The following is a 26,440-nucleotide window of genomic DNA, read 5'->3' on the forward strand; positions in this document are numbered from 1 at the left end:
AAGATCTTCAGTTATATGGGGATCGTTATTGGTGCTCCAGTCCTTCATGTTTGTTTTGTGATTTTTGTCTTACATGGCGTATTAAAAAGCAGGATCAAATACAGATTGGAATATCAGTCTGTTGCAAAAACTAAAAATATATTTTGCAATAGAGCAGGAAATTATTAGAACCTAATCATCCATTTTTAAATCACTAACTCATTTTATTAGAATGTCCTTATCCAGGCTGTATCTGCAGATCACTGAGCTGCATGCTCTTTTACAGGCATGGAATTCCAAAAGACATATTTACAATAAACATCACCTCTGTCACCAGAAGCTGACAGGATGAGACACGAGATTAGACAGCAGCCCCCATAGACCATGATGTTTGCGGATGACATTGTGATCTGTAGCGAGAGTAGGGAGCTCATCGAGGAGACCCTGGAAAAGTAGAGATACGCTCTAGAGAGTAGAGGAACAAAGGTCAGTAGGACCACCAGACAGAATACATGTGTGTAAATGAGAGGGAGGTCAGAGGAATGGTGAAGATGCAGGGAGCAGAGTTGGCGAAGGTGGATGAGTTTAAATACTTGGGATCAACAGTACAGAGCAATGGGAATTGTGGAAGAGAAGTGAAAAAGAGAGTGCAGTCAGGGTGGAGTGGGTGGAGAAGAGTCTCAGGAGTGATTTGTGACAAACGGGTATCAGCAAGAGTGAAAGGGAAGGTCTACAGGACGGTAGTGAGACCAGCTATGTTATATGGGTTGGAGACGGTGGCACTGACCAGAAAGCAGGAGACAGAGCTGGAGGTGGCAGAGATAAAGATGCTAAGATTTGCATTTGGTGTGACAAAGATGGACAGGATTAGAAATTAGGACATTAGAGGGTCAGCTCAGGTTGGACGGTTGGAAGACAAAGTCAGAGAGGTGAGATTGCGTTGGTTTGGACACGTGCAGAGGAGAGATGCTGGGTATATTGGGATAGAGCTGCCAGGTAAGAGAAAGTTTATGGATGTGCTGAGAGAGTTGACATGCAGGTGATGGGTGTAACGGAGCAAGATGAAGAAGACAGGACAATATGGAAGAAAATGATCCGCTGGAGCACCCCCTAATGGGAACAACCAAAAGAGAAGATCACTTCCGTCACCACAGTGGACTTCCAGCCTCAGGTCTCATAGTGGTTGTGTGCAGCCAGACTCCTCATGCTTATGCTGGAAAATTTACAAATACATGGGGATGCACTCCCCCCAAACAATATCCAGACACAGAATTGAGCTGTGGCAGTCCCCAAAATCAAACAAATACCAAAGAAACGAAAAATATAAGAGATATAAGGAAAGGAAGTTTTTATTAAAACTGAATAAAGAAGCTTACAGGGTGTAGACACCATAATGGATGAACAGGCATCTGGTCTGTGATAAGGAACAACCCTCTGAGTTTCAGTCTTCACAATTCAATAACATTGGACATAGCAGCACTAGAAAGAGTCCAGAGAATGGCGACTAGGCCAATTCCAGGGCTACAGGGGACGAGTTGTGAGGAAAGATTAAAAGAGCTGAGCCTTTTCACTTTAAGCAAAAGAAGATTAAGGGGAGACCTGACTGAAGTGTTTAACAGTATGAAGGGAATTAGTCCAGTGGATCGAGAAGGTGACTTTAAAATGAATTCAACAAGAACACGGGGACACAGTTGGAAAATTATAAAACTGGGTTAATTTTGCACAAACATTAGGAAGTTTTTCTTCACACAGGGAACCACAGACACGTGGAATAAGTGACCGCATAGTGTGGTGGACAGGAGGGCTTTAGAGACTTTCAAAACTCAACTTGATGTTGTTTTAGAAGAATTAAGTGGACAGGACTAACAAGCTTTGTTGGGCTGAATGACCTGTTTTCTCATCTCGATTGTTCTAATGTTCTAATATTCTAATCAGTACTTATCTTACAAGATTTTCTGTCTATAAGTCTAAATTTCTAACCATTGTTATTACTTTGTAGCTCATATTAGGGCAATTTGCAGCTTATATTGTCACTTATACTGTCGACTGAAAGGCATATTTTATTGACCTTCATTCATTAGAAAGCCAAACATAAATAATGATGTATGCTGTAAACATGTGAGAGGTTTGAGGGCCCAGAGGACCTATTTAGAAGACTTAATTTATCAGACCCGGTAAACAAAGGTAAAGTTTTGCGCTCAAAAGGGTGTGTTTTTCAGTGAATCTGCTGCCTTCGCTTGATGAAGGACCCAAAAGGGAATCAACAAAGCCTCAGCTGGAGCTGCTCTGTCACTGACACTCACCGTTTCTATAAAAAAACAGAAGTCCCTTATTGTTCAATTACAATTGCACAAGGCACAGAAGTAACAGTGTGGCGCTCTGAGGGTTGTCAACATCTCTCATGGTTAAATGGGTGTTGAAAATATATGTGCTGGAAACAGACTACTGTAGAAGTGACGAGAGGGTCCCACCTGAGCGTACAGAGCGAATATTCAGTCAAGCAAACTTAGTGGTTTTATTGCTGCGTGTCACAAAGACAAACAAATTCTTTTTTTTCCACACTTACTGCCAGCAAAGCTAGCAAAAATATATTGTGACTTCTGGCAGGCTGTTCTTTCTGATAGACAGTATGATTGTAACAATTAACAGAAGAAATTTGACAAATGAGAGGAGACCATTCAGTCCATGAAGCCCAATGGTGTAGCTAATAGCTAAGATGTCCCGATATCTCATCCAAATTCTTCTTGCCGCTTGTCAGGTTTCTGCTTCAGCTCTACATCTTGCTGGTTTGTTGAAGATTCACACAACTCTTAGGCTTCAGTTCTAAATGCACTTTTTCTTATTTTCAACTGGTGTCCTCCAGTGTGGTGATTCACGGTTAATCTGAACATGTTTTATTTGTGTATTTTCACACAGGGAAGCATGGGAGGCAGTCGATGGGCTTACAGAGTAATCGTACACCGGACCAGGGGTGGCGCTGCCTACTGACACCTTCTGTCCTTCCTCCTCTGCAGACCCTCAGAAGGAAATCCACACTCCTGGTTGCAGCCCTGACACCATCTTCTGGTTCCAGTCCTCAAAACACACCCATTCCTGTCAACCCACTAGAAAGCTGACCTGTTGTTCCCTGCAGATCAGGTCATTTGTGGACTCAGTCTGTTATGACTAAGTGCGTGTTTGCCCTAAAAACAAGTGCTCAAAATGGCAACGAGTGTAAAAATACAAAATGGCAGACGAAACTGTACAAAAAATGATTAAATGATCAAAAAAAAAGTAAATACCACAAACTGATATCAAAATTAAATTCAGTGACTCAAAACCCCCTCAAAACAAGTGTCAGATCATACGATTTGATAAAGGAAAAGAAAACCAGAAAAAGAAACCAATCTTAATACCCTTGAGGGAAAGGAAACTACTTGAAAGACAAGTCAACAAAGAATATTTACAATGAAGGAATTTATTTGAATTTAAAAAAAGAAGAACAAAAATGAGGCAAGTAGTTCCGCCTAACAATCAACCCACAGCTAACAAGTCCTAATCCGTTCTGCAAAAATCAGAAAATCCAGAAGGCAGAAAAATTCCATATTTACGATAAATGCACTCTTTGGCAGACAATCGAGCACTGAGGGACCTACGCCCAGCATGAGATATAAAGACAGGGGGGTGTTCCTTCAGCAGTGATGTCAGAGTGGCCCCGCCCTCTTTGGGGTTCCACCCACAGGAAACAAGGAATATAACAGGCCAAACACCATACATAAACACTACATTAATGGAAACAGCTATACAGGTGCTGGTCATAAAATTAGAATATCATGACAAAGTTGATTTATTTCAGTAATTCCATTCAAAAAGTGAAACTTGTATATTAGATTCATTCAGTACACACCGACTAATGTATTTCAAATGTTTATTTCTTTTAATGTTGATGATTATATCTGATAATTAATGAAAGTCCCAAATTCAGTATCTCAGAAAATTAGAATATTGTGAAAAGGTTCAATATTGAAGACACCTGGTGCCACACTCTAATCAGCTAATTAACTCAAAAGCCTTTAAATGGTCTCTCAGTCTAGTTCTGTAGGCTACACAATCATGGGGAAGACTGCTGACTTGACAGTTGTCCAACAGACGACCATTGACACCTTGCACAAGGAGGGCAAGACACAAACGGTCATTGCTAAAGAGGCTGGCTGTTCACAGAGCTCTGTGTCCAAGCACATTAATAGAGAGGCGAAGGGAAGGACAAGATGTGGTAGAAAAAAGTGTACAAGCAATAGGGATAACCGCACCCTGGAGAGGATTGTGAAACAAAACCCATTCAAAAATGTGGGGGAGATTCACAAAGAGTGGACTGCAGCTGGAGTCAGTGCTTCAAGAACCACCACGCACAGACGTATGCAAGACATGGGTTTCAGCTGTCGCATTCCTTGTGTCAAGCCACTCTTGAACAAGAGACAGCGTCAGAAGCATCTTGCCTTTGGACTGCTGCTGAGTGGTCCAAAGTTATGTTCTCTGATGAAAGTAAATTTTGCATTTCCTTTGGAAATCAAGGTCCCAGAGTCTGGAGGAAGAGAGGAGAGGCACAGAGTCCATGTTGCGTGAGGTCCAGTATAAAGTTTCCACAGTCAGTGATGGTTTGGGGTGCCATGTCATCTGCTGGTGTTGGTCCATTGTGTTTTCTGAGGTCCAAGGTCAACGCAGCTGTCTACCAGGAAGTTTTAGAGCACTTCATGTTTCCTGCTACTGACGAACTTTATGGAGATGCAGATTTCATTTTCCAACAGGACCTGGCACCTGCACACAGTGCCAAAGCTACCAGTACCTGGTTTAAGGACCATGGTATCCCTGTTCTTGATTGGCCAGCAAACTCGCCTGACCTTAACCCCATAGAAAATCTATGGGGTATTGTGAAGAGGAAGATGCAATACGCCAGACCCAACAATTCAGAACAGCTGAAGGCCACTATCAGAGCAACATGGGCTCTCCTAACACCTGAGCAGTGCCACAGACTGATCGACTCCATGCCACGCCGCATTGCTGCAGTAATCCAGGCCAAAGGAGCCCCAACTAAATATTGAGTGCTGTACATGCTCATACTTTTCATGTTCATACCTTTCAGTTGGCCAACATTTCTAAAAATACTTTTTTTGCATTGGTCTTAATTGATATTCTAATTTTCTGAGATACTGAATTTGGGACTTTCATTAGTTGTCAGTTATAATCATCAACATTAAAAGAAATAAACATTTGAAATACATCAGTCTGTGTGTAATGAATGAATCTAATATACAAGTTTCACTTTTTGAATGGAATTACTGAAATAAATCAACTTTGTCATGATATTCTAATTTTATGACCAGCACCTGTATTAACAAAAAATTTTAAAAATCATAAATGCACAATAAATAATAATTAAAAACAAAAAAGTCAAAGAAACAAACACCCGGGAGCACCTCCTCCCTGCAACATAACAATTGATTTATAGCCATTTCAATTTTTTGAAGAGATGTTGTGCAATTAGTATTGTACGCATGACAATAATGACGCTAGAAACCTATTGTTATTATTATTATCATTATTATTATTAGTAGTAGTAGTAGTAGTAGTATACATGAATCCTTAAGCACAATTTAGATGCTTTACAAGCAGCCTAGTTATACAGGGTAATTGAAAATTGAGACAAACATAAAGCTAATAACTTCTTAAGTGAGACTATGATGCACTAACAATGCATTAGTAGTACAAAACAACGGAAACAATAATTTAGCCGCACATCCTGACAACATGTCATCAGCACTCTACATCGGAATACGAACGAGAGCAGATTAATGCTTAGATAAGAAAATACCTAATGGAAAATTCTGACCTGTCATTTAATGATATGACTATGCTAATGTGTCATTAAGTAATATGACAAATATTTGAACAAGTTAATGTTCATATATCTGTGGTGCTGTTTTGATATCATTTTGACTAATGATGCTTTTAAAGTTAATAACATTTTGTAAGAGAAACTTTGATTAAAATCTTAAGTAACTTTATTAATATGTGGGAAAAAAATATGCCACGGCCATTCTAAATCAATCTTGCGGCTATGCTCCCGATGTCTAATACGATTACGTTAGTATAAACTTGCCAGATGAATTATTTGGCTAGATTTTGTTTGGAAATAAATCCTCAAGGTACAATTTTCTAAGTCTTTTAATAAAAGAAGCAATGAGAGCCTTTTTCCTTTGACCGTTTCTTCCTCTGTTTTTGCCATTGCAAATAGCAGCTAATGTGCTGTCTCTTTATAACTTCTAACACTGATGAGTTTTAACCTTTTGTCACCCTGACTCTAGGAAATTGGGAGGCTTCTGGCCTTTCTAGGCCTCAAAATGGAGAACAGGTTGAAATGGCAGTCTATAATATTTCAAAATATATTTCACAGGACGTAGTACCGTGAAACTCAGGCTTGAACAGAGGCAAGCCCCACCAACAATTGCCAAAATAACAACATTTAAAAAAACATTATAAAAGTATTGCCTAAAAAGAGGAGTGGTGGCTCTGTGGCTAAACATCTGTGCTTGTATCTAGAAGGTTGTGGGGTTCAAATTCTGTTGCTGCCAGAAGGGATTCTACTCCTTGAGCAAAGCCTATAACCTAAAAAGTGCTCCAGTGGCGCTGTACAATGGCTGACCCTGTAGTCTGACCCTCAAAAGGCCATGTGAAAAGACGATTAACGACGTATATCAAAAATCAAATCCCAATATGAAAACTGCAAATCAGAATCCTTAAAAGAGTAGTAGAAGTCATAAAATGAGTAAATACAAAGAAGCAAATAGTCAACTGTCAAGAAATCAGAGGACAAAACAAAGATAAAGGTTTGAGGAAGCCTCCTCGTGTAATGTCTGGAACGACTGGATGAAAAGGGCGTTGAAAGAAAAACGGTCTTTTGCTAAAATACATTCGACAATTGACAGATGGTTTATGGAGCGTTTTATACAGAACTGAAAATGGCTGGTGGAGAAAGTGGAAATGATGTCACTAGGCAAAGGAAATGGAAGTAACATCATCATTGGGAGCCAGAAGTGACGTCAGCGTTATTTGCCAGAGGTGACATCATCAGGAGAGAGCCGGAAAGGGCCGTCATCATTATGGGCCAGAAATGATGTCATCAGGAGGGAGTCGGAAGTGACGTCATTATCTGAGGCCCAATTTCACGTCATCGGGATGGAGCCGGAAGTGGTTTCGTCTGGTGAGGATGGAAGTGGGAGAAAATGGTTATTCTTCTGTTGTTCTGCCAAGAGAGGGAAAAAAGTGTTAGTGCTTGTTTCCGAGCCCCTATCTTGTACCTTCTTTCCCTTGACTTGACAAAACACTAACCACATTAACAATGAACAGCAAGGGACTGCATTTCCCATAAGGCTTTACAGTGATGGACAGGAATAGTGATGGACAGGTGGCCCTGCCCCTTGGGGAATCACTCACAAAATGCAAAGAACATCAGAGAACATATACACACCCATGGAAACTGCATAACATCAACCTAGAATAAAAATGAGCAGATATTACATAGAAAGACAAATAATAAATGCAGAAAACAGTGAAAAATAAAGAAAAGAACTTCAAACAAGAGCCAGGGGAGGAACTCTAGCTTGACCATAACCCAATTTGATAAGTTTGGATCTGCTTCTACATTTGCTTTATTCCTGTATGTAATTTTTAAGCATCAATGTCATGCAAATAACGAATGAATGACTGAAGCCTCCTCACTTAGAATAGCTGACACCATATCTTTAGTTGCAGATAGCAGCAAAGACACCCCAATATTATGGGCTTTTATCCAGCAGAGGTTGTTCTCTCTGGGTACCATTGTTGCCAAACTTGCACTGGCCAGACTTGATATCTCTCTACTCATTAATGGAAAATTTCTGTGACTGTCAATGACGTTATTTTAATGATTCATGAAACAGTAATAACCCCAATAGGGTCAAACTGCGGTCCTCCAGAGCCCCTCTACTTTGAGGAGGCTGCTGCTTTACATTAAACTTCAGGTATGTATACATGATCAGTTAAGTTTAGGGTTGTGGGAGGAGTTATCTGACTCAAGTCAAGTAAACCATGTGACAAAAATCTACAATCCAATTGGCTGTACAGCAGAGCCCCTGAATTGCAGAAGGTCTGCCAATCCCCAATGGGCAAACTCCCCCCCCCCCCCCACATCGGTCCTCTGATCACAGGCCACACACACAATGTGTGACCTGTGTGTATGGAAGGGGGGGGGCTCTGATTTTTACACGAGGCTGCAACAGAGCAGAATGTGTAAGAAGTGAAGGGGTTTGAATACTTTCTGAAGGCACAGTATGTCTCTTGACCATGAGCTAAACACTTATCTATTTTTACTTTCTCTTATACGAAGTATAGGGAAAGTACTGCAATCATCCAAAAATTCGACCTCGAGATTTTGATGAATCTCGACATTTTAGACCTCCCAAAGTCCGATTTACTTTCTTGTGGGAAAGTATAGTAATTGTCAAAAAATTTCATTTTTGAGATTTTGATGAATCTCGATGTTTTAGACCTCTCTAAGTCCAATTTACTTTCTTGTGGGAAAGTATAGTAATCATCAATAAATTCAATTTCGAGATTTTGATGAATCTCAGTGTTTTTGACCTCCCTGAGTCCGATTTACTTTCTTGTAGGGAAAGTAATGTCATTGTCCAAAAATTCATATTTCGAGATTTTGATGAATCTTGATGTTTTAGACCTCCCTGATTCCGATTTACTTTCTTGTAGGGAAAGTACAGTAATCGTCAAAAAATTTGATTTCGAGATTTTGATGAATCTCAATGTTTTAGATCTCCCTGAGTCCGATTTACTTTCAAGTAAGGAAAGTATAGTAATCATCCAAAAATTCGATTTTGATGAATCGTGACGTTTTAGACCTCCCTGAGTCCAATTTATTTTCTCTTAGGGAAAATATTGTAATCATCCAAAAATCTGATTTTGAGATTTTGATGAATCTCTGCGTTTTAGACCTCCCTGAGTTGAAAATTACCATTTTTGGGATTATGTCTCTGTGCCTGTCTGTGTGTGTGTGTGTAAACACGATAACTTGAGTAAGCTTTCAGATTTTACATACAAGTATTAGGTAAAAAAATGTAGATTTCTATGAACTTTTGGACTATTTCCGCTAGCCGGAAGTGGTCCTTTTTTATTCATGTAGCTGCAGAGTCCAATTTATTTAACTTTAATTTTATAATAATTGTTCAATATATTATTAATTTGAGTTGATTTGTTGTTGATGCTTCTTTAATGTACATAATATAGAAATATAATCATTGTTGTGTAGGTTACTCCTCCAATATCCATACAATATCCATACGAGTATATGAGAAAGTCTAGGGGAGACCACTCCTGATTTTTAAAGATAAAACTAAAAACTGTATTTCATGAGGACAAAAAACAATGTAGAAATGGAGACAATGACAAATAAAATACCCTACAAAATGGTGGTGTAGGGGGACATCATGTACTTGATGAAGACAATACATCCAAATTGTTCTGTCTCAAATCTTCTCTTCAATTTTTTTTCCTCACGGTAATAAACTTTGCCTATTTTTAGCAAATTTTTTAACAATCTGAAATCTACTTGTTTTACAATGCGTGTTAGGTAAGACTAATAAAAGTGTGAATATCTAGCCTAACAGACTTATTAAACTTTCTTTAATATTTTAACAGCAGATAACCTGTCTCTTGCTAAATTGGTGTAATTTTTGTGACACACTGTCAAGATGATTTAATTTGAAAATGAAAGGTCAAGCATTTTTGTCTTGAATATTCCTTCTCTGGCTTTTTCATTTACTGTATTTATTTGGCTTACTAAAATATTATCTAGTGCAAGTTTCTACCCCAGGGGGAGTTGGGTAATAAAGTCAAAGAGAACCATGATCCTGTGACCATCCCGAAACACCAGTTTAACAGCTTCTCACATTTTATTGTTATTGACTCTGTAAATTAGCCCTGTTTACAAGACAGTCATGTTTACCCAGAAGAATCTATCCGTACAGAATGAGGTCATGCCTGGATTATAAATGTATGACCAAAGATTTGCTAGATTAAATTATTTTAAACAGTTTGTTGAGCTACCATTTTGACAAAAAATATCCTGCAGCCAGAAACTGATGGCCATTCTGAAGCTGCGTCTGACATTATAAAAACAATATGTTGATTTAGATTTCGCATTCAGACGCTTGCTTTGTCCATACTATTTATGTAAATAAATATGTCATTCTGAGGTTAAGTTAATTTCAACTCGGCCTTTGCAAGTAATGACGGGGACATCAAAGCAGAATGAATACTGGAAACAGAAAGCTTTGTTAGCAAATCTGGCTACAGTTCTATGCCAGACGTACCTTTTAAGGTTTTTGAAACAAGACGTAAGAATGGCAAGTAACAAACATTGTGGTATGCCTTCCATTTAACGAGTCTGTATAATCAACAATAGCAGAGACCTAACATCTAAATGGAGGCTGTGATCCATCACTTCTTTCATTTGTTTCTAATACTTTTTCTATTTCTGCCCCTGCCATTTGACATGGATTGTAAAAAACTAAACTCTTACCATACTGCCAGCATCAACAGTACACTTATTGTATGTCTACAAAGTACTAGGGTATTGTACGATGTTAGCCATTAGGAATGTAGTGAAAAGTCAAGCAAAATGACACCTTTTATTGGCTAACTAAAAAGATGACAATATGCAAGCTTTCAAGGCAACTCAGGCCTCTTCTTCAGGCAAGTTGCCTCAAAAGCTTGCATATTGTCATCTTTTTAGTTAGCCAATAAAAGGTGTCATTTTGCTTGACTTTTTATTATGTCTAAATAGGAAAGTTAATTGTTGTTACCTTGAAAAATAAGTCATGTTTTGATAGTTATTGTGAAAGACAACACATAAAATAAGCAAAATGAGAAAAAGAAGAGTATATTTTATTATTTTCAATAAAACAATAGAAATGCAACATGCTAGAATACCATAAACGGATAACACGATTTGTGAGACGCCATATCATCATGAGGACCCCTGGACAGGACAAGAAGAAGGGTAAGAGTGATATAGAAGTTGAATTCCATCATGAACTGACTTATTTTAAATTGCATTTTAAAAGAATGAAAAATACTTTTATTAAATGCAAAATTAAGATTCAAATAGTAAAACCGTACTTGAGTCACAGAACGTGTGAAAATTTTGCAGGACATACTTTATAATTATAACCTGTATCTTTTGTATTATGTATGATAAATATATACTGTATATATATATATATATATATATATATATATATATATATAGTCACTCATGTGTGCATGGGAGATAGCTTAAGGGCTCTGGTGAAGGTAGTTACCCGCCCAACCGCGGCGCTGTATTCTGATGCCATCTCTCTTACTCCCTCTGCAGAACAGAAAGATTGACAGCCATTCCACCACTGACGTCACTTCCAATATCCTCACTCCTGGACCCGCCCCTTCCTTCCTGGAACCTCTGTGACCAGAAGTTCAGTCATTTTGAGTTCAGTTCAGTTCTTGCATGTTTTTCCTTATTTCAATTATACAAGGTCATCAAGGTGACCTTGGTGGTGCCCCAATGCTATGTATGTATGTATTTATATATATATATATATATATATATATATATATATATATATATATATATATATATATATATATACAGTCTACATGTGTTTTGTGGACTTGAAAAAGGCATTCGACCATGTCCCTTGGGGAATCCTGTGGGGAATATTCCGAGAGTATGGGGTACCGGACCCCCTGATAAGAGCTGTTCGGTCCCTGTATGATCGGTGCCAGAGCTTGGTCCGCATTGCCGGCAGTAAGTCGAACCCGTTTCCAGTGAGAGTTGGACTCTGCCAGGGCTGCCCTTTGTCACCGATTCTGTTCATAACTTTTATGGACAGAATTTCTAGGCACAGCCAGGGTGTTGAGGGGGTCCAGTTTGGTGGACTCAGGATTGGGTCACTGTTTTTTGCAGATGATGTTGTCCTGTTTGCTTCATCAGGCCGTGATCTTCAGCTCTGTCTGGATCGGTTCGCAGCTGAGTGTGAAGCGGCTGGGATGGGAATCAGCACCTCCAAATCCGAGACCATGGTCCTCAGCCGGAAAAGGGTGGAGTGCCCTCTCAGGGTTGGTAGCAAGATCCTTCCCCAAGTGGAGGAGTTCAAGTATCTCAAGGTCTTGTTCACGAGTGAGGGAAGAATGGAGCGTGAGATCAACAGGCGGATCGGTGCGGCGTCCGCAGTGATGCGGGCTCTGCATCGGTCTGTCGTGGTGAAAAAGGAGCTGAGCCGCAAGGCAAAGCTCTCAATTTACCAGTCGATCTATGTTCCTACCCTCACCTATGGTCATGAGCTATGGGTAGTGACCGAAAGAATGAGATCGCGAATACAAGCGGCTGAAATGAGTTTCCTCCGCAGGGTGAGAAGAATGGGTGAGAAGCTCAGTCATCTGGGAAGAGCTCAGAGTAGAGCCGCTGCTCCTCCGCATCGAGATGAGTCAGATGAGGTGGCTTGGGCATCTGATCAGGATGCCTCCAGGACACCTCCCTGGTGAGGTGTTCCGGGCACGTCCAACAGGGAGGAGGCCCCAGGGAAGACCCAGGACACGCTGGATGGACTATGTCTCTTGGCTGACCTGGGAACGCCTTGGGATTCTCCCGGAAGAGCTAGAAGAAGTGGCCGGGGAGAGGGAAGTCTGCTCAAGCTGCTGCCCCCGCAACCCGACCTCAGATAAGCAGAAGAGGATGGATGGATGGATGTATATATATATATACAGTATATTCATGGCATTCGTAGTCTGAAACACAATCTGATTGTATGGGTGGTTACCTACCAGGTAACGCTTGTTAGCCAACTTGCTGACCAACCACAAGTGTTACCTGGTAGGTAACCACCCATAGAATCAGATTGTGTTTCAGACTACAAATGCCATGAATGTAATTACTCCGATCTACATGTTGTCAAATGAACGATCCACACGCCGTGGCGCATCGTTAGGGGCTTCTCCTCTAGCGCTGACGTCCGAGGTTCGATTCCAGAGAGGGGGTGCAGTGAGTGTGTACGCCTGATGAGCCCAGAATTAGGGCGAAACACGTGTTGCGTACTCCTTGGATTATTTGACAGTAAAACTATATATATATATATATATATATATATATATATATATATATATATATATATATATATATATATATATAGTATACATATTGTGTGTATATATATATATATATATATATATATAACTAGCAAAATACCCGTGCTTCGCAGCGGAGAAGTAGTGTGTTAAAGAGGTTATGAAAAAAAAAAGGAAAAATTTTAAAAATAACGTAAGATGATTGTCAATGTAATTGTGTTGTCATTGTTATGAGTGTTGCTGTGTTTTATATATATAAAATACACACACACACACATAAACATATATATACATATACATATACACATATATATACATATCTACATATATATATATATATATATATATATATATATATATACATATACACATCCACATATCAACATATATATATACACATATATACACACACACACGCTTTATGGGTGATGATTGTTTTACTCTTTTTATCTTTATTTTATTTTATTGTAGAATCAACTCCTATCTGCGCACAGCAGGGTAGCCGTGGGCGGATGCGTATGGTGTATTCACTCCATGTTATCGTGCATTGCGCTGTCAGTGGTATTTTGATAAAAGAATTTGAACAACATATAAGAAGCGTATAAATTATTAAACAGTAAAACATTAACATTTAAGAAGTAAAGTTAGATTAAGTACTACTGCAGTGCCTTCGGGTATACGTCATTTTTTGTTTGCCCATTACATGCTTCAATGTATACATTTTTTGGTGCACCTACCTGAGAACACGCGACATATAACCGAGCGTGGGAGAAGCATGGATTTTAAACACGCGTTGAGTTCATCTGCTGGTCTCCCTCTTGGAATAACTGGTAATGTTTGACTAAAATCTACAGCGAGTAAAACGACATTACCTCCTATTTTTTTTTTTACGATCTCTGAGATCTTGCTTTTTTCGGTTCAAGGCTTCATAAGCTCTTTTATGTTGTATGGTGTACTTATCCGAAACCATCATCTTTGAATGTTGCAAGACTTTCGCCTTGTATGTAGATCGGGGTAATTACATTCATTGCATTCCTAGTCTGAATCAGAATCTGATTGTATGGGTGGTTACCTGGCACTGTAGGGTTGCCACCCGTCCTTTAAAATACGGAATCGTGCCGCGTTTGAGAATGAAATTGCGCGTCCCGTTTTGAATCAATACTGGACGGGATTTATCCCGTATTTTTTTTATCATTTTTTTTTTAAAGCAGCGTCTCATGCAAATCATCCCACACGCATTTTATGAAGATGCCTCCTTTCCTACTTTTGATTGGGTAATACTTGATGTCATCGTTAGTTTGATTGGTGTTTTTAACTGTCCAGTGAGGAGGGCGTGTCTTTTAAGTACAGTCTGCAAAGTGTTGGTACTGAGATGTGGCGTCAGCGCCATAGTTGAAGCCCCTAACGTTGCGGTCAGCAAGTCGGCTAACATCCGCCATGTGCCGTCTTTCAGTTGCGAGAAGCAGATCATAGAATGGTTGAAACTGTTGCCCCTAACGTTGCGCCACGGCGTGTGGTTCGTTTATACCTCGTGTCTTCTCATTAAACTTTTATCTCGCGAATATGTTATTGCAATCCGCAGTGGGAGCGTTTCTATAAACTTAATTTAAACTTACGTTTTACACCGTGCTTTGTTTCCCTTATGAACATGCTTGTATGCTTAACTCGCTCCGTTCTCAATTGTTTAATAAATTTTTTGCTCTTCGCTGTTTGCGGCTGTTCCTCCATTTCCCCCTACTTCGTTCTTTTATCTCGCGAATATGTTATTGCAATCCTTAACGGGAGCGTTTCAATAAACTGATTGAAAATAGTTTTGCATTTACCTTTTTAGTAAAAGGTGAGCTTTTAAGCCTGAGAAATCACCCCGTAAATGCACACGTTTAATTGGACATGTGTTAATATGTATGGTTACACAGTATTAAAAGACAGTGAACAACGTCAGTTACCTTTCTTCCCGCGTTTGATAAAAGGTGAGCTTTTAAGCCTGAGAAATCACCCCGTAAATGCACACGTTTAATTGCACATGTGTTAATATGTATGCTTACACAGTATTAAAAGACAGTCAAAAATTAACGTCATTTACCTTCGTTTCCGCGTGTGACTCGTGCTGTAAATGTGTTCCTTGTTTTTAGTTCACGTGATTACGTAGGAGGCGTGATGACGCGATACGTGACTCCGCCTCCTCCATTACAGTGTATGGACAAAAAATATGTTCCAGTTATGACCATTACGCTTTGAATTTCAAAATGAAACCTGCCTAACTTTTGTAAGTAAGCTGTAAGGAATGAGCCTGCCAAATTTCAGCCTTCCACCTACACGGGAAGTTGGAGAATTAGTGATGAGTGAGTCAGTCAGTGAGTGAGTGAGTCAGTCAGTCAGTGAGGGCTTTGCCTTTTATTATTATAGATATACTGTATATGTATATACAAGGTGAGACACAAAAATAACCGGATTGGTAAAAAAATATATATTTATTGATGACTTACAGCATTGTAAACCTTGTCACCTTCTATATAGTCCCCCTCCCTGATCTCTACACCGCTCCATACATATCTTCCATTGCTTGAAGCAGTGCTGGAAGTCTTCTTGCTTGAGACTCTTCAACAGGTTTGCCGTTTCTGTCTTCACTTCATCCATTGAAGGAAAATGTGTTCCCTTCAGGTCACTTTTGATTTTCGGGAACAAGTAAAAATCACAGGGAGCTAAATCGGGCGAATAGGGAGGATGATCGAGGACAGGAATGTTTTTGTCAGTCAAAAACTGCTTTAAGGAAAAAGAGAAAATTCGTGAGAAATTTGATGTTGATTTGCTGTTCGATTTTTTTAACCCGACATTATCGCAGCAACTCGTGTAGCGATTGTTGTGCAAATACTGACTGGGCTATTCATCGGATATCAATAGCTGGTCGGCGGTTTGAGAGGATGTGTAGGAGGGGATATAGTTCTATGATTCACGTCTGGCCGACCTCCAGACAGTTTTCCAGGTTTTGTGTCTCACCTCGTATATACGTATATATTGTCACACACATATGCGTGTTTAGGAGACAACTAAAGGGCTTGAGTACATGTAATTCCACGATGGACCAGGGGGTGGCGAAGTGCACTAATTCTCCCTCTCGATCTTTTCCAGACCATTCTAGGGAAATTCCGCCCGGCTCAGGGGCAGCCAACGACGTAACTTTCGGTTCCGGTCCTGATGACATCACTTCCTCCACTGGTCTTTAAAGCCGCCATCTTGCTCCCAGTTAGGGAGTTCTGTTTTGGACTCTGTTGTATGAACATGTCTGTGCTTTGTCAACAATTTTGCAGCCGGGAAAAATTATATGGGTGGCTGCCCCAAACCTTCGCAATGTCTTAAGGTCTTCCTTCTTACAATATATACACTATATATATATATATATATATATATATATATATATATATATATATATATATATATATATAGGCCACTAGGAGATACACTCAAGGCCTACATCCTTGACTCAATTGCTATAAGCACAGTCCCAAGTTAAAATAACCTATTTTATTAAACATAATATCTTTTTACAAAGCTTCTCTATGGAGCCCCATAGGTGTCAGGCAAAAAAAAAAAAAGTCTGTTTGCAATCCATTCGAATGAATTAATAACTCGTTTGAAGGAATTATTAACTTCAAACTAATTATTAACTCCTTTGAACGGATTCATTTTATTTTTTTCCTTATTTCAGTAGCTATTTCTTTTTCCTGGTATGCAGTTTAGGGAACCGGATCCGGTCGAGTATATCTAGCCATAAGTTTCAGACTGTTGTACGCTGTTCAGTGCCATTATCGAACAGATTTCAAACTTACCTTTTTTTTCTATTAATGTTTCCATGATTGACTCTGGAAAATATCACATTCTTGGAGAAAATTCCATAAATGCATTCTCGTCACTTCTCCTGCGTTTGAAGCTTGTTTCAGGACTCCTCAAAAGAACTGTTTCAATCGCGGTGGTCTTCAAACTAGTTCCTCATCCAACTCACCGATTTTAACACACACCTTACAGTTGAGTCACGGTTCACTGAACTGTATGCCTGGAAAACTTTACAGAGGGTCTGTAATAGGAACTGGACTACAAGGGGAAAAAATAATAATAATCTGTTCAAAAGAATTAATATGGAACGGGGCTCCATGCTACTGAAATAAGAGTGAGGGAAAAAATTAAAATGATCCAATTGAACAAGTTATGTAATCGTTTGAATGAGTTCATTATTTGTTTAAACTGATTTTTTTTTTGCTTGACACCTACAGGGCTCCGTACTTCTCTTTAAGTGGTTCTCCTTCTTTGTTCCCGAAACAGCAATGATTCTTTCATTTTCTCCTGCATACATCCCAAGTCAGCTTTGCCCAACTCCTCTCCTGACTCTGACTCACCTGGGGAAGGTGAAGCTCTCCTCTTTAAGCTGGATGTAGCTCCAGTGCAACAAGGTTGCCCCCTGGAAGATATTCCAGGCCAGACAAAACCTCTCTCTGGCAGGGCACCCTTTAGTGGCACCCATAGAACCCAGCAGGGCTACCCACCACAACTGGAACTCCCGTGCAGTCTTGTGGGTATCCAAAACAGAAGCCATTGGAGATATACTTGGTTTAGTGAGGCCATGGCAATGTAAGACCATGACAAGTAAAGCTCTGTATTATCAGCACTGATATGAGAAACCATATTACTGGACGATAGGAGGTGTGAAGAAGAGAGGGCCCAGGACTTGACCCTTGACATCTCTCTTTGCCAGGACACCCAGTAGGATCTGCTCAAGATGTTGGATTCAAACCATCTGAAGGCTTTCCCAGTGATGCCAGGGTCAGAAGAGGGGGCAAGGAGGATCAAACGCAGTGAAGAGATCAAGCAGGATGAGAACATTTGATGAATTACAAAGTACTTTGCAAAACCAACTTCACTTACGACATACAAGCAGCAGGACAAACTGTGAAAGTAGTAATGTGCAATGTATACAACTGATCATCTCAAGTATAAAAATAAACTAATGTGGCTTGACTTGGTAAGTGTACTTAGTAAATATGTGAAAAGTCAAATTATCACTTTTTTTTTTCATAGTGTGGTACCTGTTTCTTGTTGCTTCTTCTCGACAACGTTGCTACTTCTAGCTGTTTAAAGAACACAATTTTTCACAAGTGTTAAGTCTAGTAAGCAGTACTGTATCTTAAAAAGGGATATTTTCACAAAGCTATGGAAATTATATTTTCATTATTTTGTTTCTATTCCTTTGCCTGTTTCTACCACACATTTAATGCTGCGGGCTCCAGCTCCCTGTAGATCTGTGTTTTTAAAAACATAAACAAAGTTATTCATATAATTATTATTTTTAAATGAAATTTTAATAAATCACCCATCATTCATACGTGTTCCATTCTAATCAACAGAGCGGGACTATTCCCAACACTAATGGGCAAAAGACAGGACCAACATCCACACTCACATTTTAGCTTCTCTATGTCCTTGGATTGCAGAATTGAAGCAGATCTATATTGGTTTTATTTTTCTAAAGAATTTTTTAGTGAGCTCCTTACCTGGGAGATATGCTATAAAGTTAATAGAATAGAATAGAATAGAATAGAATAGAATAGAAGATTAGGACAATCTGGATGAGAACAGGCCATTCAGCCTTGCTAATTCTATCCACTGCACACTTCCAAAATAACATCAAGGTGAGCTTTGAAGGTCCCTAAAGTCCTACTGTGTACCACACTACTTGGTCACTTGTGTCTGTGGTTCTCTGTGTGAAGAAAAACTTCTTAACGTTTGCGAAACTTACCCTTAACAAGTTTCCAACTGTGTCCCCGTGTTGTTAATGATCTCATTTTAAAGTCACCGTCTCGATCCTCTAGACCACGGGTGTCGAACTCCGGTGGCTGCAGGTTTTCATTCTAACCCTTTTCCTAATCAGTGACCAGTTTTCACGGCTAATTAACTTGTTTTCAATTCATTTTAATAGCCCTGTTTTTAAGGATTCAGTCCTCTGAATTGATTCACTTCTTCATTAAATGGCTGCCAAACATAAATGAAATGTGAAACGAGCCAACAGATGACCAGCTAAATTGGGGCTTCAAACTCCAGACCAATTTCACTCCAACCAGTTCCTTAATGAGAAGCCAATTCTTGCTGTTAATTAAACCCATTACTTAATTCCACGGCTTGTTGCTGCTCTCATTCTGCCACAGCAGAAATTTCCAAAACTGTTGATTTTCTTTTTTTCTAAGAACACCGTCAAGATGTTTTGGTGACCTCAGAGATCAGCCTTACTGAGACCTTCACCTTTCTTTATGTTCAGACAATGTGGTTAATAATAATAATACATTTTATTTATATAGCACTTTTCCCATGCTCAAGGCACTTAAGCATGTTAGTTAGCTGGTTGATGTGGCAGCTTGTTTTGTTTCTCATTATTGTTTGGCTCCTCATTAAGCAAAAAGAAAGAACTAAGGGGTCTGAGTCAAGTTAATTAAAAATAAGGCTAAAGAAGTTAATTAGCAGCAAAAACTAGTCACTAATGAAGAAGATGGTTAGAATGAAAACCTGCACCAACTGCGGCCCTCCAGGACTGGAGTTCGACATCCCTGCTCTAGACTAATTCCCTTCATAATTTTAAAACTTCAGTCAGGTCTCCTCTTAATCTTCTTTTGCTTAAACTGTAAAGGCTCAGCTCCTTAAATCTTTCCTCATAATTCAACCCCTGTAGCACTGGAATCAGCCTAGTTGCTCTTCCCTGGACATTTTCTTGTGCTGCTATGTCCTTTTTGTAGCTTGGAGACTAAAAGTGCACCCAGTATTTCAGATGAGGCCTCACCAGTGTTGACAGTACCGTGTCCTTCTCTAAGATCCTTCTATTGAATCCTTCTCATAAGGTGTACTTTCAATTTTCAGACCTTCCATTGTGTATTCTAACTTCACATTTATACTTCTTACGTGTAATACTTTACATGTACTTAAATTTCAAATCAGCCCAAGCCTATACGCTGTCCAAGTCTGAATCTGATGATTCAATGGATTCTCGATTATCTGCCATGGACATGAATGCAAGTGCCAGGGCCCATAGCCATTTGATGGTGTTAATGATGTATTGTTTGTCCTTTGTTTTGCTGTGTTCTCCAACTGTTTCCAATATATCCAAGATGACAGTCATATTGTGACATCACATTTGCAACAGCAGCAAACAAATATGTGCAAATGGTGTGAGGCCTCTAATGGACACATAAAACCAGGCCAGGGCCTTCCCATTGCCTGTTAAGTATAGGCCTCACCTTAGGCAGCCTCACCTCCCAACTCCACAAGTAGGCTTTGGCCCCATCCAGACCTCAGAGAAGAAGTTGTTATGCTTAAGCCACAGTTCGTCCTCTTTCTGTTATAAATTCCTTTTATTCCAACTTATTTGTTTATTTTTCCATCCATCCTCTTCCACTTATCCGAGGTCGAGTCACGGGGGCAGCAGCTTGAGCAGAGATGCCCAGACTTCCCTCTCCCCGGCCACTTCTTCTAGCTCTTCCGGGAGAATCCCAAGGTGTTCCCAGGCCAGCCGAGAGACATAGTCCCTCCAGGGTGTCCTGGGTCTTCCCCGGGGCCTCCTCTCGGTTGGACGTGCCTGGAACACCTCACCAGGGAGGCGTCCAGGAGGCATCCTGATCAGATGCCCGAGCCACCTCATCTGACTCCTCTCGATGCGGAGGAGTTTATTTTTATTTTTATATATTATAAAAAATTATATTATATTATATATGTTTATTTTTCAATTTTGGTAATTGGTTTCAATCATTTATGTTAATATTTTTCTATTTCTTACTTGTCTACTTATGTATTTTATTTTAATTTGTTGTTTATTTATTATTTAATTTCTGTGTGTAATTATGCTCCTTGTATTTTGTGGGTGGATCCCCAATAGGCAGGGCCATCCTTTCCTCACCAGTAAGGAAACACCCTCAGGCTCGGAAGTTGAACGTGCTTTGGTGAAGTGTTGGTGTTTTTGTAGACACTGATATTCTCTTTTGATTTCCTGTTTTTTTTACGATTTCGATTTAGTATTTTGTATTGGGACTTGTTTGCTTTTGGATTACCTTGTTTGCATCATGCTTGTCCTTTTGCATCTTTTTTTTAGTCTTTTAAGTATTTCATTATATTTAAATATATCTTCTTTAACAAAGATTTTGTTTTGCCTCCCATCTCTCTAAAGCCAGGGGCTTACAGTAATCCCTTCTCTTATGAGGGCATTTTGATTACATGTTGGGACTTTGCCTGTATTATTTTTGAATTTCTGATGCCAAAGCCTATTTGGCTCAGTGCAGGTTGCGCAGTGGTAGTGCTACTGCTTTGCAGTAAGGAGACTGTGGAAGGTTGTGGGTTCGCTTCCCGGTTCCTCCCTGTGTGGATAGCGCTTTGAGTACTGAGAAAAGCGCTATATAAATGTAATGAATTATTATTATTATTATTATTAATGAATTATTAATCTGTAAAAAATAAACACAAGCTGCAATAGATCTATCTATCTATCTATCTATCTATCTATCTATCTATCTATCTATCTATCTATCTATCTATCTATCTATCTATCTGTGTCTGTATGTCTGTCTATCTATCCTGCCTACTATACTAAAATTATCTATTATATAGTGCCTTTCCGATCTATCTATCTATCTATCTATCTATCTATCTATCTATCTATCTATCTATCTATCTATCTATCTATCTATCTATCTATCTATCTATCTATCTATCTATCTATCTATCTATCTTGCCTACTATACTAAAATGATTTATCTATTTGATAGATAGATAGATAGATAGATAGATAGATAGATAGATAGATAGATAGATAGATAGATAGATAGATAGATACTTTATTAATCCCAAGGGGAAATTCACATACTCCAGCAGCATACTGATACAAAAAACAATATTAAATTAAAGTGTAATAAAAATGCAGGTAAAAACAGACAATAACTTTAGACCCCCCAACCCCAAACCCCCCCCCCCCCCCCGGGTGGAACTGAAGAGTCGCATAGTGTAGTGGAGGAACGATCTCCTCAGTCTGTCAGTGGAGGAGGATGGTGACAGCAGTCTGCCGTTGAAGCTGCTCCTCTGTCTGGAGATGATCCTGTTCAGTGGATGCAGTGGATTCTCCATGACTGACAGGAGTCTGCTCAGTGCCCGTCGCTCTGCCACAGATGTCAAACTGCCCAGCTCCGTGCCTACAATAGAGCCTGTCTTCCTCACCAGTTTGTCCAGGCGTGAGGCGTCTTTCTTCTTAATGCTGCCTCCCCAGCACACCACTGCGTAGAAGAGGGCGCTCACCACAACCGTTTGATAGAACATCTGCAGCATCTTATTGCAGATGTTGAAGGACACCAGCCTTCTAAGGAAGTATAGTCGGCTCTGTCGTCTCTTGCACAGAGAATCAGTATTGGCAGTCCAGTCCAATTATATGGTACCTTTCCAATCTATCTATCTATCTATCTATCTATCTATCTATCTATCTATCTATCTATCTATCTATCTATCTATCTATCTATCTATCTATCTATCTATCTATCTATCTATCTATCTTGCGTACTATACTATTATCTATCTATCTATCTATTGAACATATAACCTGACCTTGAGTAAACTCTGTCCCAAGCCTCCCTAAATAAAGGAGCATTTTGTTTGTTAATCTGATATGTCGTCTTTTGGTTGGTGATATAATGTAATGTTTTTTTTTGTTTTTAACTTTGCTTTATTAAACAGTGACACCCAGATGGTGCCCCAACATTTCAAAGCGGCTTGTGCAATTCTGTCCTCTGGTCAGACCCCCCTCACCAACTATAAGCTAATGTTATGTTTACTGAGGGGACGAGCATGAATAAAAATCACATTGTCCTCAACTACATCAGGCCCAACATAAACCTGAATCCACAGCAGAGAATGTCAAGGAATGAAAGGAAATTAGCCCTTCCTGCCATATCTCATGTAAGGGTCTATAAACCGTCCGTGTGAATGAAGGGTGACAGCTCACATTTTAGCTTTGAACTGGACAGAGATGTGCAGAGAGAGACTGCAACAAATAATTATTCAGACAGGAAATGTTGTAGCGGTATGAATGATGAGGCAAGGTTCAAAATCTGAATGCTTTGGGGGCCGACTAGGCAAAACCCCCCATTTAATTCCAAAAAATAATAATAAAATTAACGAAACATATGCACTCATGGGCACTCTCTGCTAGGGCTAATTCCCTGTAATCAGCAGCACTTTCTTGTGTTTTTCTCTTATCTCTTAAGTATTGACTCTCGTGGTCAGTTCTGAAATGAGATGCCACCTTCTGGGAGTATCTTCCTCTTAAACCAGGAAGCCCAGAAGGGGTGGGGCTTCCTTGGCTTTGTTGCCCCTCAAGGTTGTGAGGGAAAAAGGAAACAAGACTGTTAGCAACAGCGCCCTCTTTCATCTCGGGGTAGTAGCACATACCTTAGAGGATCCTGGAAGGTAATGTACATGTTAGCTTAATGTACATGTTAGGTTCACAACTTGTAAGATAACTAGTAAAGAATAATTTAAAATGAAAATAAATAATAGTCTTTATTTTTGGCACAATGTGTTATCCCTTTTTCTTCCAAATTGATAAATCAGACATTTTCAAACCCGCTTAGTCCACTGTCACTGGGGTCTGCCAGAGGCTATCCCAACTAACATAGGGCATGAGGCAAGAACAAATCCTGGACATACTCACATCCCAACCACACATCATTGCCAATTTAGCATCGCAAATCCACCTAACCTGCTTGTCTTTGGACTGTAGGAGGAAATGCAGAGCATCCAGGGGAAACCCATGCAGGCACTAGGAGGCACTGTATGCAGGGAGGACCCGGGGCACCAACCCTGGTCTCTTTACTGCCAGGCAGAAGCACTAGCACTGTGTCACCTCAAACTGGTAAGTGATTTAAATATATAAACGTCCCTAAACAAGTTAAACTGACAGAATTCAGAGGAAAAGTCAGAAGATGACAGTCATCCAGAAAGCACAAACCAAGCTTTTACGTGCAGCCCGTCACACACTATACCTTCACTTCTATGTTCAGTCGTATTAGTAGGCATTGCAAGCTCTCATTAGTAAAATAAAGTTGATGAGGTGTGCTGAGTGCTCAGGCAGTGGCCCGGTAGCTTAGCAGGTTCAGCCCCAGCCTTCGGAAGGGCAGCAAGTGGTAGCACCTGATAGGCCGCTTCAGTCGCTGGTGAGGGTCCTCTGCCGGTCTCATTGTCAAAAAGGGCTAACTAGCCTGGTGTTGAGCTCAGCCTCTGGGCCTGTCCTCTTCTATTCAAGTGGAAATTCTAAAGATGGAGAACTATGAGACTGTGACTGGCAGTGGCTGGTGGAATATAATCAAGATCCGCTCTCCGACAAGACACTAGGCTGAGCCCGCAGCGGTGCAGGTGGCAAAACAGCACTGCGTCTTTTTCTGCTCCCTCTAATTCTCATGTTTCGGTTTTATACTAATGGGACCTGACAAGATGACATCAACCAAATACCAGAATAAAGAGAGTAAACAAGCAGATGCCATACCAAGTACCTACCCTGTTTGATAAAAGGCTTTATCGACATTTAAGCTTCTAGGGATGTTTCGGTGCCATATTGACATTTGATTTATGGGGCAAGTGATTTGCTGATTATTAATAGTGATGCAATTTTTTAACTGTAATTTGTATAATTATATAATTTCTAACTTATATTATTATATATTTACTAGCTGTGCAAGCCCGTGCTGTAAAAAGCCTGGGGTCCTAGAAACTATTGAAATCATCAGAAAAAAAATTGAAATATAGAGATGTCAGATAATTGAAAGGAACTACTCGTTTTGCCGATGTGCTCGCCTCACTTGTGCATAAGCCATGGGAGGAAAAGTAAAAGGGATACCGTCTTGCCGATGTGCTCGCCTCGCTTCTGTATGAGACGCTAAGTGAGGAATTTGCCAGGCTAATACAGTGGAGCACTTTAAAAAAACTGCTAAAAACACATTACTTTAACATGGCGACCTGCGCCACCATCACCTAATCAAAGCACCATGATGTTCTTACATTGATGGATTAAAAGCCAGAAGTCTACATGACCATCATCATCAAGTCCTTCCATGAGAACCCTAAATACAAAGAGGACTGTTCATTTATATTAGGTAGAATGTCCAGAGGGGGCTGGGTGGTCTCGTGGTCTGCTACCCCTGCAGATTTTATTTTTTTTCTCCAGCCGTCTGAAGTTTTTTTGTTTTTTTCTGTCCTCCCTGGCCATTGGACCTTACTTTTATTCTATGTTAATTAGTGTTGTCTTATTTTCTCTTTCTTCATCATGTAAAGCACTTTTAGCTCCATTATTTGTATGAAAATGTGCTATAGAAATAAATGCTGTTGTTGTTGTTGACCCTTTCTTCGTAGGTTTCGTTTTGCCGATGTGTTCGCCTCGCTTCTGTATTAACTGCTAAGCAAGTTTCTCTTTCTTCAGAGGTTTTGTTTTTCCAAAGTGTTAGCCTCGCTTCTGTATTGTCGCTAAGTGAGTGTCTCTTTCTTCAGAGGTTTCATTTTGCCGATGTGCTCGCCTCGCTTCCGTATTAGTGGCTAAGCGATTGTCTCTTTTTTCAGAGGTTTTGTTTTTCTGAAGTGTTAGCGTCGCTTCTGTATTAGCTGCTAAGCGATTGTCTCTTTCTTCAGAGGTCTTGTTTATCCGAAGTGTTAGCCTCCCTTCTGTATTTGTCGCTAAGCGAGTGTCTCTTTCTTCAGAGGTCTTGTTTATCCGAAGTGTTAGCCTCCCTTCTGTATTTGTCGCTAAGCGAGTGTCTCTTTCTTCAGAGGTTTCGTTTTGCCGATGTGCTCGCCTCGCTTCTGTATTAGCGGCTAAGCGAGTGTCTGTTTCTTCAGAGGTTTCGTTTTGCCGATGTGCTCGCCTCGCTTCTGTAAAGTATCTATCTATCTATCTATCTATCTATCTATCTATCTATCTATCTATCTATCTATCTATTAGCGGCTAAGCGAGTGTCTCTTTCTTCAGAGGTTTTGTTTTTCCAAAGTGTTAGCCTCGCTTCTGTATTTGTCGTTAAGCGAGTGTCTCTTTCTTCAGAGGTTTCATTTTGCCGATGTGCTCGCCTCGCTTCCGTATTAGTGGCTAAGCGATTGTCTCTTTTTTCAGAGGTTTTGTTTTTCTGTAGTGTTAGCCTCACTTCTGTATTAGCTGCTAAGCGATTGTCTCTTTTTTCAGAGGTTTTGTTTTTCTGAAGTGTTAACCTCGCTTCTGTATTAG

At 39.8% G+C, this 26,440-nt stretch overlaps 1 long non-coding RNA gene across 1 annotated transcript in view; it reads left to right on the top strand.

Moving 5' to 3' along the window:
* The window catches only part of LOC127530057 (uncharacterized), a 530,810-nt gene extending 504,717 nt beyond the window's left edge, over window positions 1-26,093 (top strand). Inside the window, exon 3 of the long non-coding RNA XR_007936592.1 lies at window positions 25,995-26,093. This is a non-coding gene — a long non-coding RNA (uncharacterized LOC127530057). The remainder of the gene's footprint in view (window positions 1-25,994) is intronic.
* The last annotated feature ends 347 nt before the right edge of the window (window positions 26,094-26,440 follow it).

This window comes from Erpetoichthys calabaricus, chromosome 13 (genome assembly GCF_900747795.2).
Source record: "Erpetoichthys calabaricus chromosome 13, fErpCal1.3, whole genome shotgun sequence".
Classification (NCBI taxonomy): Eukaryota; Metazoa; Chordata; class Cladistia; order Polypteriformes; family Polypteridae; genus Erpetoichthys; species Erpetoichthys calabaricus.